This window comes from Dipodomys spectabilis, unplaced genomic scaffold (assembly GCF_019054845.1).
Source record: "Dipodomys spectabilis isolate Male_0828 unplaced genomic scaffold, ASM1905484v1 ptg000125l, whole genome shotgun sequence".
NCBI classification, from domain to species: domain Eukaryota; kingdom Metazoa; phylum Chordata; class Mammalia; order Rodentia; family Heteromyidae; genus Dipodomys; species Dipodomys spectabilis.
In genome coordinates, this window is record NW_024870802.1 from 9,508,892 (window position 1) to 9,526,644 (window position 17,753).

The window sequence follows — 17,753 nt, forward strand, 5'->3', positions numbered from 1 at the left end:
GTGCCCCCACCCCCAGGAACTCCCCACACCTGCTTTGGGGAGGGTCAGTGCCCCACCCATCCAAGGGGTAGATATTTTGGCATTTTTGCAAGTGCAAGGCTCTGTGAAGAATGTGTCCCCAGATCCATCTCCCTCCACTGGTCCTCCCCAACTTTCCTTGATGTCTCAAAGGGGCTGTGAGCAGCAGAAGCTTGAACATAAAAGTACCCTGGGCCAAGGGCCAGGGGATTCTATTTTTAGAACATTTTCTCATTGCCTGTTTATCTTTCAAACTCAGCCTAATGTGTTCCAGGCCAGCGTTTAAGTTACTTGGCTGGATGGAAAAGGAAAGCAAAAAGGTGATTAAAGATCAAATACCAGTAGCAATGGTGGAAATCTCCCCAGGTAGTGTTCTCATTTCCCCAACTTTCTCTGGGCTCTCTCAAAGCAACTCAATAACAGGTTCATCTTGCAAGCCCCTCCCCACCACTGTGGTGTGTGATTTGGAGAGGTCACAGAGGGAGGATGACAGGTTACTGCTTTCCTGTACTGGGATGCATTGAAAAACGCATTTATTGCTGAGTATGCTGGACCAAACCTGTAATTCTTACTATTAGGGAGGTAGAGGTCAGGGGATGATGGTCTGAAGCCAGACCAGGCATTAAGTTTGTGAGATTCTGTCTCAACCCATGGCTGAGCTTTGTGAAGTATCTTACCATCTCAGTGACATAAGAGGATCACAGAACAGGCCTTCCAGGACATAAAGCTAGACCCCCTAATGAACATAACCAGTACAAAAAGAAACTGCTTAAGTAGCTCAGGTGGTAGAGTGTGTGCCTGTCTACCACGTGTGAGGATCTAAGTTCATATGCCTGTGCTGAAAAAGAAAATTATATTGTGGGGCTGGGAAGGTGGCTCAGTGGTAGAGCGTTTGCCTTGCATGCCTGAGGCCCTGGGTTCGATTCCCCAGCACCACATAAGCAAAAAGAAAAAAAGCCGGAAGTGGCGCTGTGGCTCAAGTGGTAGAGCGCTAGCCTTGAGCTGAAGAGCTGAGGGACAGCACCCAGGCCCTGAGTTCAGGCCCCACTACCGGACCCAAAAAAAAGAAAATTATATTGTACATAGTGACTAATCTAACACCTTGATTTACCCTTATGTTAGCAGGACATTTTTAATGTAAAACAATTGTTATTTTACCTACACTTTACAAAAACAGGACACAGTTTTGAGTTTCTTTTAAAGCACAGTTTTGACATTTCATAATTTGGAAATGTACAACAGAGACAAAATGTCAACAGAGACAAAAAAATTCTCACATTGGGATATTTACATATTCTGGGATGCTTTTACACCAAAAATATTTTCACAGTAATTTGCTCTCTTGGGGGTGGGTTGAAGTTTTAAAACTTGAAGAGCAACCAAAGAAGATCAAATAGTCTTTGTTATGACAAATCCATCCAAGCCACTACCAATGATTAAGGATTTTGTTTGTTTGTTGTTTGGTTGTTTTGTTTTAGCCATGGTGGGGACCTGAACACAGAATCTCACACATGCTAGACAAATATTTACCACGGAGCCACCCACATACCTGGCCATCTAAAACAGATACCCTCCTCCACGACCGATATAAGCCAATACAAAATAATAACAAATAAATAAATAAATAAAACTTAAAAATAGGGATAGCAATACTACTCAAGACTTTAACCAGGCTTTGGAAAGGAAAGCACTGCTTGCCACTAGTGGTTCATGCCTGTAATCCTAAACTCTCAGGAGGCTGATATCTGAGGATCAAGGTCCAAAGCCAGCCTGGGCAAGAAAGTCTGTGAGACTCTACCTCCAATGAACAGCCAAAAAAGCTGAAAGCGGTGCCGTGGCTCACATAGTAGAGCATCAGCCTTGAGTAAAAATGCAAAGGGACACCTCCCAGGCCTTGAGTTCAGGCATAGAAAAAAAAAATGTAATATATAATATATTATATTGCATATATGATATATGACATTTCATATTATAATATATATACTAAAGTAAACGTAGATATATATTATATATTGTATTACGTATATTATATAGACTATAAATTATATTACATATTATAATATATATACTAAAGTAAGCGTCTTTCTGCATCTGGCTGCTCTAGGACAACTCAGGAACCATAAAGGGTTTAAATTCATTTTCTCTGCACAAGAGCGCACCCGGCCAGCTAGGTGCCTCCATTGAACTTTCTTCCAAGGGACAAAAGAAGTGGCCCCAGGAATCCCAGCTCTCTCGTAAACCGCGCCACCGAGGCTAGCCGCGACTTAACCCCCGCCGCCCCGCGGCCCAGCCCGGCTTTTAAGGGCGTCCATCCCGCCTCCCCGTCCCCCCACCGCCCGCCCACCCGCGGACCCGTCGCTTTCCGCCAGACAGCTCCCCCATTCTGCCGTCTCCTCCGCAGTTTCGGGGCGGGGGGCACCGAGGCCGAGCTCCACGGCGGACCCCAGGCCCGGCTCCGCCCCTCCGCACGGTCGTCCTTAAGCAGCTCCGGCGGCGGCCGCCAGTGGAGGCGGGTGTTTTGTTCTTATAAGGAGGAAAAAGTTTCCGTGACCTCCAGGAAATGAGTAACTGCGGAGCCCGGTAGACGGCGGCGGGCGGCCAGGAGGCGGGATCCGGCCTCCGTCCCTGCGCGCGTCCCTCGCCGCCGGCCCTCCGCAGCCTCCGGCCACCCACGGCGCCCCGGACCCCGGCCCGCGCGCACACGCGCGCTCCGCCACCCAGGCCGGGCGTGAAGTAAGTGCAGGGCGGGAATGGCGGGGCCGGCCGTGCGGGTCCCCCGCGGGTGGGAAGAAGAGCGCGGTGGGGATCGGGGGACTTGGAGGACTCGTTTCACGTGCGCGCGCGGGGCGGGCGCGGGGCAAGGCGCGGTTTCTCTCCGCGCCTGGCTTTGCGCCCCGGGATGGGCGCGCGTCCCTCCAGCCCGGGCGGCGCCGCGGGCCTCGGAGCCCCACGCGGGCCAGATCGCAGGTAATCCGAGGTTACCCACGCCGGATCGCCCTCCCCCCCGCAGCCGCCGCTCCCCTCTTGCGGGACAGGACTAGGACTGGGGAAGTTTGCATCTTCTCGGGTGATGGGGAAGGAAGGTGTCTTCGGGGCCAGAGGAACCCCTGCCACTTCCTCTTTCTAGTCTGTTCATGGAGCCAGACCCCACGCGGTGCCCGCCGTTAGTCTCTGCCCTGGGCTTCTCACCCCATTCTTAGGCATCCCTGAGCCACAGGCATCCGTGCCCGTCCGAGGCGTCCTGGCCGCCAGGTGGAAGGGACCAGGCCAATCTCCCCATCCAAACCGCCTCGGTCTTCAACCAAAAATGCCAGCAGGAGAGGAAAATATTTGATTGATGCCAGCATGAGTGTCATTTAGACAGGGACCCCCCCTTTCAAACTAGCATTGAAGGACCAAACATTGGTAGCATCTGAAGCCCTTATAAGTTGTTGTTGGTGGTGGTGGTGTGTGTGTTCTTGTTTCTCTTTCCGTTTGGCCAAGGCTCCTGTCAGTTCTACCTCTAAGAGACTGCCAGCCACTCACCTGCCCAGATTCGCTGTGGGAAGGGGGTGGCAGGCCCAGCTGGGATTGCTCTTTGGGGCCTCTCCACCTCCTTGATAACTATAGATTGTATTGCCTGGTTCAGCCCTTGTGCCTAAGTGGCTTTCATTGTTTGCTAATTCCCTGTGTGTGCGTGCCTTTGCTCCGGGCCATTCTGCCCTCAGATTTTCCACTTGTGGGTAACCGGGATTCAGTTTCACTCACTCTGTTTTCCCTGAACGGATGAAAAGGTTTTTCCTCTGGTGCTATCTTGTAGCTGGGTAATTTTCAAAGATGCAGCAAACTCAAAATCATGCTTTCTCAGAGGGGCAGGGGAGCGGAGGAAGCTACGACTTGAACTTTTAACCTGATACTATCATCCCTGAAGTTGTTGCCTCTCTGAAACAAAGAGGGTGTGTGGATGAACTTTTGATCAGAAGGCCAGGAGGCACCTCAAAAGCTGGAGACATAATTGCCCCCTGAGGAGGTGTTGGCTGGAGGTACCTGGTTTTGTATTTTTTTCCATTTCTGGGACCTTTGGGGTAAAGAGAGAGAAAAGGGTTGGGGAGAAGAAGGAGGTACACATACTCAGTGGTGAGCCTGGCACGCCACAAGAGCAAGGTTGCATCAGTGGGGTACACTAGCTGGTTCTCAATGTTACTTCTTGGAGGACAACCATCACCAAGTGGAACTTGTCCAGAGAGAAGGCATGGAAGATCTAGGAAGTATAGCATGTGTGGGAGAATGGAGAAACAGGTCATGTGTACCCCAGGGATGAGAAGCACAGGGAACAAGGGGCAAGGTTGTGACGTTCAGGTAGAAACTAGAAAAAGAAAAAGACCTGCAAGATCTGGCCTCAGAGACAAACTCACTGGTTAAGAAAGACCGGTCTCAGAGTAGCACAAGAAGGAAGTTTCAACCACTGGAGCCTGTCTGTGGGCAATGTGTTAGCTATCTATGTCAGCAGAGACAGGTGCCATCTATAAGCATGCAGGAGAAAGTGCCTGAAGGACCCAAGCCTGCAGGGCTGTCTTGAAGAAGTGTGCAAAGAGACAGTCAAGTGCTCCAAAGAATGGAAGTCCATCCGGCTTAGGCCAGTCTTGCTGGAGCTATGAGGATGATGAGCACTGTTGATAACCTCCAGGGCTGCTTGTAGCTTTCCCAGTCCCTCCTGTGAATTGGAATAACGTACTCCCTCTTAGCAAGAAGATGACATTTTATGCCAGAGGATCCCTGAAGTGAGGTAGTTGAGATTCATCCTCACTCTCCCATCCCTCCTATGCCCTTGAGCACTGGCTGAACATTTGTAGGGGTCCTGATAATCAATTATTGTGTGCTTACCATTTCCCCCCCCACACACACACACCCAAACCACTCCACTTTTAGTAACTCATTAGTCTTTATAGTTGCCCATAAGGTATTATTAGCTTCATTTATTTTACAGATGAGGAAACTGAGACTTAGGGAAATAAAGTTTTAGAGACTATAAGTTAAGACCCAGTCACTGATATTCACAGAGTATGATTGAGGAACTAAGGTAACTCCATTTTGAGCTGACATCACCGTCTTGTGACAGGCTATCCCCAAAAGAACCTCGGGAGAAAACAATTCTCGGAAAACACGCAGTTCTAGCCAGACAAATAAGCCCCACATAACCCCTAGCAATAGCCAATCAGGAGAAAATAAACTGCCGGAGTGCCAGATATTCCGGGGACAGGACAGTGCGGTTTCGCAGGGCTTAAACTGTTAAATGTGGACCAATGATACAATTTCTGTAAATATCAACCAATCATGTAACTGCTTGTGTGGAAATCCCCTAAAATTGTTTGTTCAATGCTATAAAAGCTATGCTGACTTTGTGCTTGGGGCCTCCTAGCGTTTCCGGTTACCAAGACACGGAGGACCAAGCTCGAGCTGGCAATAAACTACTCTTTTGCCTTTTACATTGGTCTTGGTCTCTGGTGGTCTTTGGGAGTGGGGGGGCTCAAGTCCGAGCACAACATCTTGGGGGCTCGTCCGGGATCCCCCTCATAAGCTCACCCAGCCACCTGACCACAGAGTTGCAAAAACCCAGCCAGTAAGTTAAGGCATTGCCATTCTGTATTTTATCTGTTTTTTTGTACCTGCAGACTCTGTATTCTGGTTGGCAAAGAGTTTTGGTGGATGCCCTAAAAGGACTGCCAACGGGGTCTGTGGGAGACATCCCTCAGACCCCCCTCTTAGTAAATTGCTGTTTGGTACGAACACTCTTTGGGGAGTTTCCCCGTCCGTAGTTGGTACTTTTGGTTTGGTAGTTTACAGCGTGCAGCGTGTCTGTCTTAAGTGTTTTATCTTCAACTTATCCAGCATCCTGGTGGGAGAAATTATTCCTCTTGCTGTTCTAACTGGCCATGGAAGGGCAGAAATCTCGGATCACGGGAAACCCACCACACTGCCAGAGACCGGCTCTTAGCTCTTTGGATCTCCAGGAGGAATCTGTTGTCTGTCCTTTTGTTTGACACTTTTTCTCCTCGGATTTGTGGTGGCTTTTTACTTCCTGTTCGCTGATTGAGAATTTTCTGTTGAATGCTTCCTGTTTAAAACTTTCCTCCTTATCTTTTTACCCATCATCGGAATCTGCTATCCAAAGAGAAAGGAATTCACTCAGGAAAACTCTTGAGCTAGGTCCTCTGAACTTACATTTCTTTTTTGTTTTTCCTTTTTAACCTTCTCCTCCTGTCCTTGTTTCCAGTGTCTGGTTGGATAGAGAGACACCACTTTCTGAGATGGGACGAACTCATACCACTCCCCTGACCATTTTGACTGAACATTCCAAGGACGTTAAAGACCAGGATCACTCCTTAAGTGTTGAAATTAAGAAAGGCAAATTAATCACTTTCTGTTCCTCCGAATGGTTGACCTTTGGTGTGGGGTGGCCCCCAGAGGGGTCCTCTCATCTGCACCTAATTGAGCAGGTCCAAACCAAAATTTTTCTTCCAGGTCTCAGCGGACACCCTGACCAGATCCCCCATATTCTAGTTTGGAGATACTTAATAGAAACACCCCCCCCCTTCCTGGTTAACCCTTTTCTTGCCTCCCCCAGAAACAGTATCCCATAGGGTTCTTACTGTAAAAGAAGAGCCTAGAGGACCTGTGCAATCCCCCTGGGCCCCTCTATATCAGGTCCTGCAGCAGGAATTGGCAGATCATCTTCTCGCCAACCCCCCCTAGTTGCCGCCCCATTGCCCCTGAAGCCCCAGCAATGTTGGACAAGGGAGCAGTGGGAGGTGGGGGACTGGAGGGACCGGTGAGAGGGACACAAGGATGGGCACGCACTGTGAGTGCCCAACAACCCAATACTATGGTAGCTCTCCCACTTCGGGAGTTCGGGCCCTCGATGACACTGGACTCCTGAGACCCCAGTATCCACCTTTGCCACTAGTAATTTGTATGACTGGAAAAATCAAAATGCCCAGTTTTCTGAGAACCTTAAGAATTTAATTACCCTTTCAGATAGTGTTATGTTTACCCACCAGCCCACTTGGGATGACTGTCAGCAGTTGCTCTGAATTCTCTTCACTACTGAGGAGAGAGAGTGGATCCAGGTGGAAGCTAGGAAACTAGTCCCTGGGGAAGACGTTGCCCTAGGATTAATCCTGCCCTGATTAACGCCGCCTTCCCAGTAGAGTGCCCACCGATGACCAGTGGAACTATATCACCTCTCAAGGTAGGGAGAGGCTCCGGGTCTATTGCCAGGCTCTAATGGCAGGTCTCCAGGCCCGTGGCCCAAAAACCTACTAATTTGACCAAAGTTTATGAAGTATTACAAGGAAGGGAAGACAGCCCCCCCCCCCAGCTTATTTGGAGAGGTTAATGGAGACCTTCAGGCAGTTTACTCCTATGAACCCAGAGGCACCCAAGAATCAGGCAGCAGTAGTCATGGCCTTTGTTAACCAGGCAGCTCCAGAAATCAAGAAAAAGTTACAGAAAATAGAAGATTTAGAAGGCCAGAACATCCCTGGATTACTACACATAGCCCAGTGTATATTTAACAACAGGGATCCCCCAGAAGAGAGACAGGTGAAGGCCATGGCCCCAGTGTTAGTTGCTACAACTGGAAGGAATGGGGCCTGACCCCAGACCCTGTAGGCATATAATCGTGGGCAAGGATCAGTGTGCCTATTGCAAGGAGAAGGGACACTGGGCCAAAGACTGTCCAAAGAAGAGGAGGGACCCCAGGAAAGACTCCAGGAAGGATGGCTGCCTGCCAAAGCCTCCCGCTGTTCTGACCATTAAAGATTCAGACCACAAATAGGGTTCAGCTCCCTTCCCCGAGCCCAGGGTAACACTTAAGGTGGAAGAGACCCCAGTGGACTTCCTGGTGGATACGGGAGCCCAGCACTCCATGCTCCTTGAATCCCTTGGCAAGCTCTCTGAAAAGGCATCCTGGATGCAAGGGGTCACTGGGATGAATAAATGTCAATGGACTACCCGAAGAACAGTGGACCTAGGCGTGGGCCAGGGAACCCACTCGTTCCTGGTCATCCCTGAATGCCCATCTCCATTGCTGGGTAGGGACCTCCTCACAAAAGTCGGAGCTCAGATACATTTTCAGTCAGGGCCTTAGTAATGGACCCCAAAGGACACCCAATCTTAAGTCCTCACTCTCAAGTTGGAGAATGAGTACCAACTGCACCAACTGCCCTGGCCCCCAACGATGACCTAGACCAGTGACTATGAGAATTTCCTGAGGCTTGGGCAGAGACTGGGGGAATGGGGTTAGCCAGACATAGACCAGCAATCTATGTTGAGGTGAAACCTGGAGTACACCCTGTCAGGGTTCCACAGTACTCCATGACCCAAGAGGCACTGATGGGAATAACCCCTCACATCTGATGACTTCGGGAATTAGGGATACTGAGACTCTGTCAGTCATTGTGGAACACCCCTCTGCTGCCTGTCTGAAAACCTCACTCCAATGATTACCATCTGGTACAGGACTTCAAGAGTTAAACAAGAGAATAATGGACATTCATCCCACTGTTCCTAATCCATACACGCTTCTTAGTTCCCTCTCAACTCAGCAGCAGTGGTACACAGTATTGGATTTGAAAGATGCTTTCTTTTGCCTACCCTTGGCTCCGAAGAGCCAGGATCTGTTTGCCTTTGAGTGGAGTGACCCAGAGGAAGGAATCAGTGGCCAGCTAACATAGACCAGGTTGCCACAGGGGTTTAAGAACTCCCCCACGATCTTCAGTGAAGCATGAAGACCTATGTGCGTTCCTCTCTAACGACCCTGAGTTAACCATCCTGCAGTACGTGGACGACCTCCTGGTTGCCACATAAGATAAGGAAGACTGCCTACAGGGAACCAAGGCATTGCTCCAAACCTTGGGGAACTAGGATATCGGCCTCAGCTAAGAAAGCCCAGATCTGCAGACAAGAAGTAAGTTACCTGGGATATACCCTGAAAGGGGGCCAGAGGTGGTTGTCAGAGGCCAGGAAAGAGAGAGTACTTAAGACACCAACCCCCCAGAACCCCCGCCAGGTCTGAGAGTTTCTGGGTCTATGGGATTCTGTAGGCTATGGGTCCCAGGCTTTGCAGAATTGGCCAAACCCCTATACGAGGCCACTTAAGACAAAGAACCCTGGCAATGGACGCAGGAGATGGGGAACGCCTTTCAACAAGTTAAAAAGGCTCTGCTAACAGCCCTCGCTCTGGAATTACCTGACAGTACCAAGCCTTTCCACTTGTGCATGGACGAAAGGAAAGGAGTGGCTAAGGGGGTATTGATCCAGTACCTAGGGCCATGGCGCTGCCCCGTGGCATATTTATCAAAAAAAAACTAGATCCTGTGGCAGCTGGCTGACCACCTTGTCTGCAAATGATAGCAGCCACAGCCTTGTTGGTAAAGGATGCCGACAACATAACTTTGGGACAGAAGCTGGCGGTGACCACTCCCCATGCAATTGAAGGGGTTCTGAAACAACCCCCCAGACCCTTGGCTCTGCAATGCCTGGCTCACCCATTATCAAGGACTCTTAATTAACCCACCTAGAATCACCTTCCCGGCTCCATCTGCCCTGAACCCAGCTACCCTATTAACCCACCTTGACTTGGAGACTCCATTCCATGATTGTATGGAAATCCTGGCCGCCCTGCACGGTATACGGAAAGACCTTCAGGACCAGCCCCTGTGGGATGTGAACTGTATCTGGTACACAGATGGGAGCAGTTTCGTACAGGAAGGGAAAAGGTATGCTGGGCCAGCAGTAGTAGATGAAAAACAAGTGATATGGGCTGAGCCCTTGCCAGCTGGGATGTCTGCCCAATGAGCTGAACTAGTGGCACTGACCCAAGCATTAACACTGGGTAAAGACAAGAAACTGTACACTGACAGTCGCTATGCTTTTGTCACTGCACATGTGCGTGCAGCCATATATCAGGAGCAAAGCTTGTTGACTGCAGAAGGAAAAACAATTAAAAAGAAGGAAGAAATGTTAGCCCTATTGGCAGCCCTGTGGCTCCCAAAACAATTAGCAATAGTTCATTGTCCTGGACATCAAAAGTCCAGTAACCCAGTGGCCGGGGGAAACAACTTGGCCAACCAAACTGCATGGGAGGTTGCCCTCCAGGAGGATCAGGTTATGACAGCAAAATTACCAGACCTAGGCCCTCAAGACCTCCCACAGACACCAAACTACTTAGGTCAGGACTTGCAGTGGATCAAGAAACTGCCTATGACCCAGTTACTGAATGGGTGGTGGAGGGATTCGAAGTGCAGGATAATCCTACCCAAAAAGTTGGGGAATCAAGTCCTGCTCAAGATTTTTCACTCAACTCACATGGGGGCTAGGAAGATGGGAGGCCTTCTATGGCCAATATTAAAATCCAGGGTGCAAACCCAAAGATTGAACAGATTGTAGCCAACTGCAAAGCCTGCCAACTGACCAATGCCACCCGGCACTCGACCAACCCAGGGACCAGGACGAAGGGAAATAGATTTCACAGAGGTAAAGCCCGGAAAATATGGATATAGTTATTCGCTAGTGTTTGTAGATACCTTTTCAGGATGGGTGTAGGTCTTCCCAACCAAGTATGAGACTGCCTAGGTGGTAACCAAGAAGCTGCTGGAAGACATCCTACCCAGGTATGGCCTCCCCACTATGATAGGGTCAGACAACGGACCAGCCTTTGTGTCTAAGGTAACTCAGGAACTAGTTTCCTTACTGGGGGCAGATTGGTAATTACATTGTGCTTACAGACCCCAGAGCTCAGGACAGGTAGAGAGAATGAATAGAACTCTAAAAGAGACCCTAACTAAATTGACCATGGAGACTGGCGGGGAATGGGTGGCTCTCCTTCCCTTTGCCCTTTATAGGGTATGGAACTCTTACAAACTAGGACTAACCCCCTATGAGATTATGTTTGGAGTTCCTCCGCCTATTATCCCAAACTTGTCTGAGCATTTGCTTGCAGAGACTGATAAATGTGGACTCTCAGTTTCCCTCCAAGCCCTGCAGCAGGCACACCAGGAGGTGTGGCCTCTCCTGAAGGTGGTGTATGAAACCGGACCCCTCAGGCTCCTCATTGCTTCCAACCAGGAGACTGGGTCTATGTAAGAAGACACTGGCAGGAGTAGCTACAGCTGGAAAGGCCCTTATGTAGTAATCCTCACCATTCCCACTGCCCTCAAGGTCGCCTCCTGGATTCACCATATGCATGTCAAGCTAGTAGGACCTCATGCAATCCTGAAAGACCCCTTATCCACAACTGACCCGCAGTGGCAAGTAGTACGAACTGATAATCTTAAGCTTAAATTGCCGCGCTGGCTTTAAGCATGAATGTTTTAAATGCCTTGCTTATTGTTTTGTTTTGCCTGGAAACAAGTGTCGAGGGGAGCCTTGAAAACCCTCATCAACCTGTAAATCAGACCTGAGAGGTATACAACTTGATGTCTCAGGAAATTTTAAATGCCACTAGTAAAGTCACCCCCTTGTGGACCTGGTTCCCAGATCCAACATTCGATCTAGGATCCTTTTTACATGGAAGATAAAGTTCTCCAAGGTCACTGGTATTATGTCTGCCCTGGACGCAAAACTGGATGGTCCCACCGACAACAGTGGGAGCGGGGGGCAGATGAGTCCTACTGTTCTTCTTGGGACTGTGTCTCCACAGAACATATTTGGTGGAGCCCCCCACTGCATGAAAGGAGACCTTATAACCATCCGAAGACCACTAAAACCTCCTTGTCAAAAACCCACTGGCCACCCAGTGTGGCAATAGCCTTAAGTGGAGTCGAACTGAAGGAAACTGTAACCCAGTTCAAGTAACTGTGCAGAGCGGACTGGCGATGGTTAGGTGGGTTGGCATGGGGATCTATGACCACAATAGACTCTCCCCACATGATCCAGGGGGATTATTTGGAATAAGGCTAAAAATAACCACAGCCCGTGTCCCCATAGGGCCCAATATGGTGCTGGTGGGAAAAATCATCTGACTAAAGCCCTCACTCCAACCACCATCCATATTACCATCCCCTAAACCAGTCCAACTTCCTTCTACAAACAGTGACCCCTTATGGTCTTTGCTGGTTACTTCTTAACACCACCAGCCCAAATGTGACCCAAGCCTGTTGGCTTTGTTATGATGTTTGGTCACCCTTCTATGAGGCAGTGGGAATAGATCAGAATTTCACCACATCTAATGCCTCCTCGGACTGTAAGTGGAAAACTCAGGAAGGACAGGAAAAGGGACTAATAGTTCAGGAAGTTTCAGGAAAAGGAGTCTGCATCAGCTCAGTGCCCAGTGATAAGAAAAAACAACAGATTTGCACCCGTATTCTCCCCGTAACAGTTACCAATAGCTCCCTCTGGTTCTTTCCACCGGAATCTAGCTGGTGAGTCTACTCTAAGCCCAGATTGTCTTCTTGCATGCATGGCAAGGTTCTTAGTCGGACCTCAGAGTTTTGTGTGTTAGTGTTGCTGTACCCTAAAATCTTGTACCATTCTGATGTAGAAATATATCAACATTTGGAAAAAGGGCTTGAAGGAGCCAGAAGGAATTGGGAAAAGAGGTCTGTAGTTACTGCCTTACCCTTGTCCACTTTGCTTTGGCTGGGCGCTACAAGTGTGGCAATGGGAGCTACCTCATTAGCCCTACAATCCAAGAATCTGGCTGCCCTAAAAGCCACTATTGATGCTGATATAGCCGAATTGGAAAACTCCATTAGTCATCCGGAAAAGTTCTTAACTTCCCTGACAGGTGCTATTACAAAATCACCGCAGACTAGACCTAGTTTTTATGCAACAAGGAGGTTTGTGCGCAGCTCTTGGGGAGGAGTATTACTTCTATGCCGATCACACGGGAATAGTATGGGAGTCCATGGCAAAAGTTAGAGAAAACCTGGCCAAAAGGAAAAAGGAAGGAGAACAAAATAAGGGCCAGTTTGAGCGGTGGTTCAATGTCTCCCCGTGGATGACAACCCTAATTTCTACTTTATTGGGCCCACTTATCATACTACTACTTGTGCTAACTATAGGCCCCTGTGTGATAAACAGACTGGTGACCTTCGTCAAGGATCGAGTAAACTGTGCAATTGATGATTTTACGAACCCAATATCAGCCCTTGCAAAATGAGACCCAAATAAGGTCCCATCGGACATAAAATTACAACTATGGGGCCCATGATTGGTCCCTGTGGTCCTAGAAGAGGCGGGAATGAGGAACAAGGTAACTCCATTTTGAGCTGTCACCACCATCTTGTTTCAGGCTGTCCCCAAAATAACCTTGGGAGAAAAACCACAGAAGTTCTAGCCAAACAAATATAACCCCTAGCCATAGCCAATCAGGAGAAAATAGACAAACTGCCCGAGTGCCAGATGTTCTGGGGACAGGACAGTGCAGTTTCGCAGGGCTCGAACCGTTAAACATGGAGTAATGGTACAATGTCAACCAATCATGTAACCGCTCGTGTGGAAATCCCCTAAAATTGTTCAATGCTATATAAGCTAAGCTGACTTGGTGCTCGGGTCCTCTTCGCGTCACCGGTTGCCAAGTGCTCGGAGAACCAAGCTTGAGCTTGCGAATAAACGACTCTTTTGCTGTTTGCATTGATCATGGTCTCTGGTGGTCTTTCGGGGGTCTCCAGTCCGAGCACAATAGTGACCTTCAGGTAGAAATTAGAAAAAGAAAAAAATCTGCAGGATCTGGCCTCAGAGACTGACTCACTGGTTAAGAAAGACCGGTCTCAGAGTAGCACAAGAAGGAAGTTTCAACCACTGGAGCCTGTCTGTGGGCAATGTGTTAGCTATCTATGTCAGCAGAGACAGGTGCCATCTATAAGCATGCAGGAGAAAGTGCCTGAAGGACCCAAGCCTGCAGGGCTGTCTTGAAGAAGTGTGCAAAGAGACAGTCAAGTGCTCCAAAGAATGGAAGTCCATCCGGCTTAGGCCAGTCTTGCTGGAGCTATGAGGATGATGAGCACTGTTGATAACCTCCAGGGCTGCTTGTAGCTTTCCCAGTCCCTCCTGTGAATTGGAATAACGTACTCCCTCTTAGCAAGAAGATGACATTTTATGCCAGAGGATCCCTGAAGTGAGGTAGTTGAGATTCATCCTCACTCTCCCATCCCTCCTATGCCCTTGAGCACTGGCTGAACATTTGTAGGGGTCCTGATAATCAATTATTGTGTGCTTACCATTTTCCTTTCTTCACCCTCCCCTCCCACAAAGCACTCTACTTTTAGTAACTCATTAGTCTTTATAGTAGCCCATAAGGTATTATTAGCTTCATTTTACAGATGAGGAAACTGAGACTTAGGGAAATAAAGTTTTGGAGACTAGAAGTCAAGTCCCAGTCACTGGTATTCACAGAGCAAGATGCGGGTTAAGCTTAAGAAATAATTGAGTGACCCATATGGGAAAGAGGAAAAAGCTATCACCTGGTACTTTTGCTGTCAAAAAGGGAAATAACTGCTCTCAACCCAGTCAGTGGAAGGATAGAGAGCTGGCCTAGCTGGAGGACAGAAGGGAAGAGAAGTCAGGCCTTGATGGCTAATGGGGAGGCCTAGCCCACTCCTAAAATCACTTTCCTTCTTAATTACTGTGTGGCATACGGGTGATGAGTAAGTTCTACCTGGGTGTGGTTCACAGAGAATCAGTGGCAGCTACATGCATGGTCCTGACCTAGGCAGAATCTCCACTGGGAGCCAAAGCACTAGGAAGGACAACACACCCTTCTGCCCACTTCCTTCCTTGTTCAAGTCCTGCTCCTCAGCCAGCGCACTTCCCAAGATGACTAGGAAACCTTTCCCAACAATCCCTTTACAGCTCCAAATAGACAATCCATTCGTTTCCAATCTATATCTCCTCTCACATTATACTTAATGAACTGGAATGAACATTTATTTATTTTGGTGGGGCTGGTACTGGAGTTTTGAACTCAGGGCCTGATGCTTTGCTAGGCAAGCACTCTATTACTTGAGCCACACTCCAACTCTTGCTTTAGTTTTCTTTCAGATTGGGTCTCATGCTTTTACCTAGACTGACCTCAGGCCATGATCCTTCTGTTTCACAAGTAGCTGAGATTACAGGCTTGAACCACCACCACATGCTGCCCATAGATACTTTAAACACCACAGATTTCTCACCTACAGTCAAAAACCTCTGAAAAGGCAACTGGTGCCAGCCGGTTGCCTAGGAGGTGATTGATTCTTTCCTTCCTTCCTTTCTTCCTTCCTTCCTTCCTTCCTTCCTTCCTTCCTTTCTTCCTTTCTTCCTTTCTTCCTTCCTCCCTTCTTCCCTTCCTCCTTCCCCCCTCCCTCTCTGTGTCTCTCTGTCTCTGTCTCTGTCTCTCTTTCCCTGGATGGATCTCATCACGTGTAAACTCAGTTTCTTCTGAAGTGTTAGTTTGGACACAGGCTAATAGATCACCCTGAGAAAACTTCCAGAAGAGGTGTACGAGTAAGTCAGAGTGCTAGTTCATTCATCTGCAAGGAGGTTTTGTGAACTTCCCCCAGATTGATTTCATCTCCTCATCTGTTCTCTGCATCCTGGGCCAGCTTCATGGGAAAAAGTTGCTTAGCAGAGCCTGGGTCAGAGCCATCAGGCAGGAGGTGAGGGTGCTGATGTCCACTGCTACAGGCTCTGGCCACCAGTGGAGCGCTCCCTTCAAAGGAGACCAGTGCCATGATCACCCCGGCTGTGTGCATCTCCTTTTGGCTCATGACTCAGGGCAGTGGGTCTTTGCCCACCCGCCCTTTGCTCTTTCATAATGTAGACTGTTTTTTTCAATTTGTGTTGCTTGTTTGTTGCTTTGCAAGCATCAGCTCCCATCTGTGTTCTTTGCATTTGGGGCATAATTATAGGATTGTAGAGCCAGGTCAATGGGATATGCAAATCAAGAAGCTGTCCAGGTGACCAGGATGGGTTCATAGGAAGCCAAACTCAGAGTCAAGACCTATGGTCCCTAATAAGCCCTGCAGGTCTAGGGAGAAAGGCCAGGACTGCTAGGTCAAACTCCCATAAAGCCTTGAATGAAGCAGGCCTCTGGCTGTGTCTGCTTTCCTTGCTTCAGGCCACCCGCTGGCTAGCTAGACTTGAGATTTAAAGGGTTTTTCCTGTCTCTGACTAAGCAGCCTGAAAGTTCATTTTTAGTGAATCTCAATTCCACCAAGCCAAGGAGGTGTGATGCATCTGAGTCTAGGATTGAGACTTGGCTCTATTTGCCTAATAATTGGGTATTTTCTGTAGGTGAGAAAGTGCCCCAGATTTTTCCTCTCTTCCATTTCATCTTCATTAAAATGAGCATGACTTATCCTAGGGCTGTTGGAGGGTTGAATGTGGATGACTTGTGGAAAGCCCTGAGTATAGTGCCTGACCCAGACCTCAGGCTGCCTCGCGTCTGAGCTCTTCAGCACTCAGATATCAGTCAAGGATTTGCGTCTTTTGTCAAGTTGGGCATCTTCTTTGGGTCAGTGCCTTGTCCTCTGAGGTCTGGACAAAGAACAAGGCCACAGAGACCTGGGATGTGCCCAAAGAGCAAAAGAAGATCCTCTGTACCCCTTGAAGCAGTTCAGGGTTGAATCACTGCTGAGGACAAAGCTGCTGCTCCTCCCAGCTCAGCCCACTCAGGGAGAGGGGAGTCTGAATAGAAGTAGGGCCCTGGAACAGATACACAGAGTAGAACACAGGTTGGAGGAGGCTTCTGGGGAGGACAGAGGTCATTGGAGAGTCCTCAAAAGGTCTCTAGGATCCTCTTAAATGGGATAGGACCCCTGATGGTTTCCTTTTAGAGAGCCCTCCCCCCCATCCACGTGGCCCACTCTGTGACATCATCAGAACGGAAGCTCCACTGTTGCCCCATGCAACACCCCAACTAAAGACAGAAGGGAAAGATTGATCAGCCCCAACTGTAAGGTACCTGTTGAGAGGAAGGGCCATGGAAGGTGTAGCCTTCCCTGGTGGGTTGGTCAGCAGCCGAGAGAGGATAGGCCATGGGGTGGGTATCTCAGTCACCAGGTTTGGGCTGGGGGTCAGTTAATAGGATCTTTCCACCTTGGGCTTGGCAGAGGGCAAGAGCACCATGCTGACAACTATAGTCTCTTCAGTTCTCTGAGCCAGGTGACCCACTGTGGGTCTTCTGTAGCCTGAATGTATGAGAAGGGTCACGGGAAGGGCAGGCTGAAGCAGTTGAGGCCCGACCCTCAAAGGATTTTTCTCAGATATCGCCATGGAAAGGCAATGTGTCCGCATGCTTCCTCTGGAGGCTCTATCAGATTGTGCACCTGTGATGAGCAGGACCCCTGTGACGAGCTTTATGACTGAGTGCGCAGAGATTTGTGTGGCATCTGGCCCAGGAGAAAAGGAGAAACGTGTCTTTGAGTTTAGTGCTCTGCCTTAGTGGTCCCCTTTCTGTTCTACATGAGGCAAACTACATGTCTAGATCCATCTCTGGTAGTACATCCAGGAAGTCAGATGGGGTTGAGCATTGTGGAAGTGGTATTAGAAAGGATAGCCATGCATCCCATCCAAAGGAATTACCTTGAGAATGGCACTGGACACAAGGCTGAAACTACTGGACAATTCTGGTGCTCTGATTTGGCAGCCCATGACTCCAGCCACATCTAAAGTGATATCTGCTGCTAGATTTCCAAGCAAGAGCTTCCATGAACCACCACAGGGATAAAAGTTCAGGGGCAGAAGTAGTCCATCCCCAGACGGGTGAAAAAACA

The 17,753-nt window shown here is 48.9% G+C and overlaps 1 protein-coding gene across 1 annotated transcript in view; it reads left to right on the forward strand.

The window, feature by feature from the left end:
- Nucleotides 1–2,622: 2,622 nt before the first annotated feature.
- LOC122115808 (inositol 1,4,5-trisphosphate receptor interacting protein) overlaps nucleotides 2,623–17,753 on the forward strand; it is a 32,871-nt gene continuing 17,740 nt past the window's right edge. The window contains exon 1 of the mRNA XM_042689367.1: nucleotides 2,623–2,751. The gene's annotated coding sequence lies outside the window, so the exon portion shown is untranslated. The remainder of the gene's footprint in view (nucleotides 2,752–17,753) is intronic.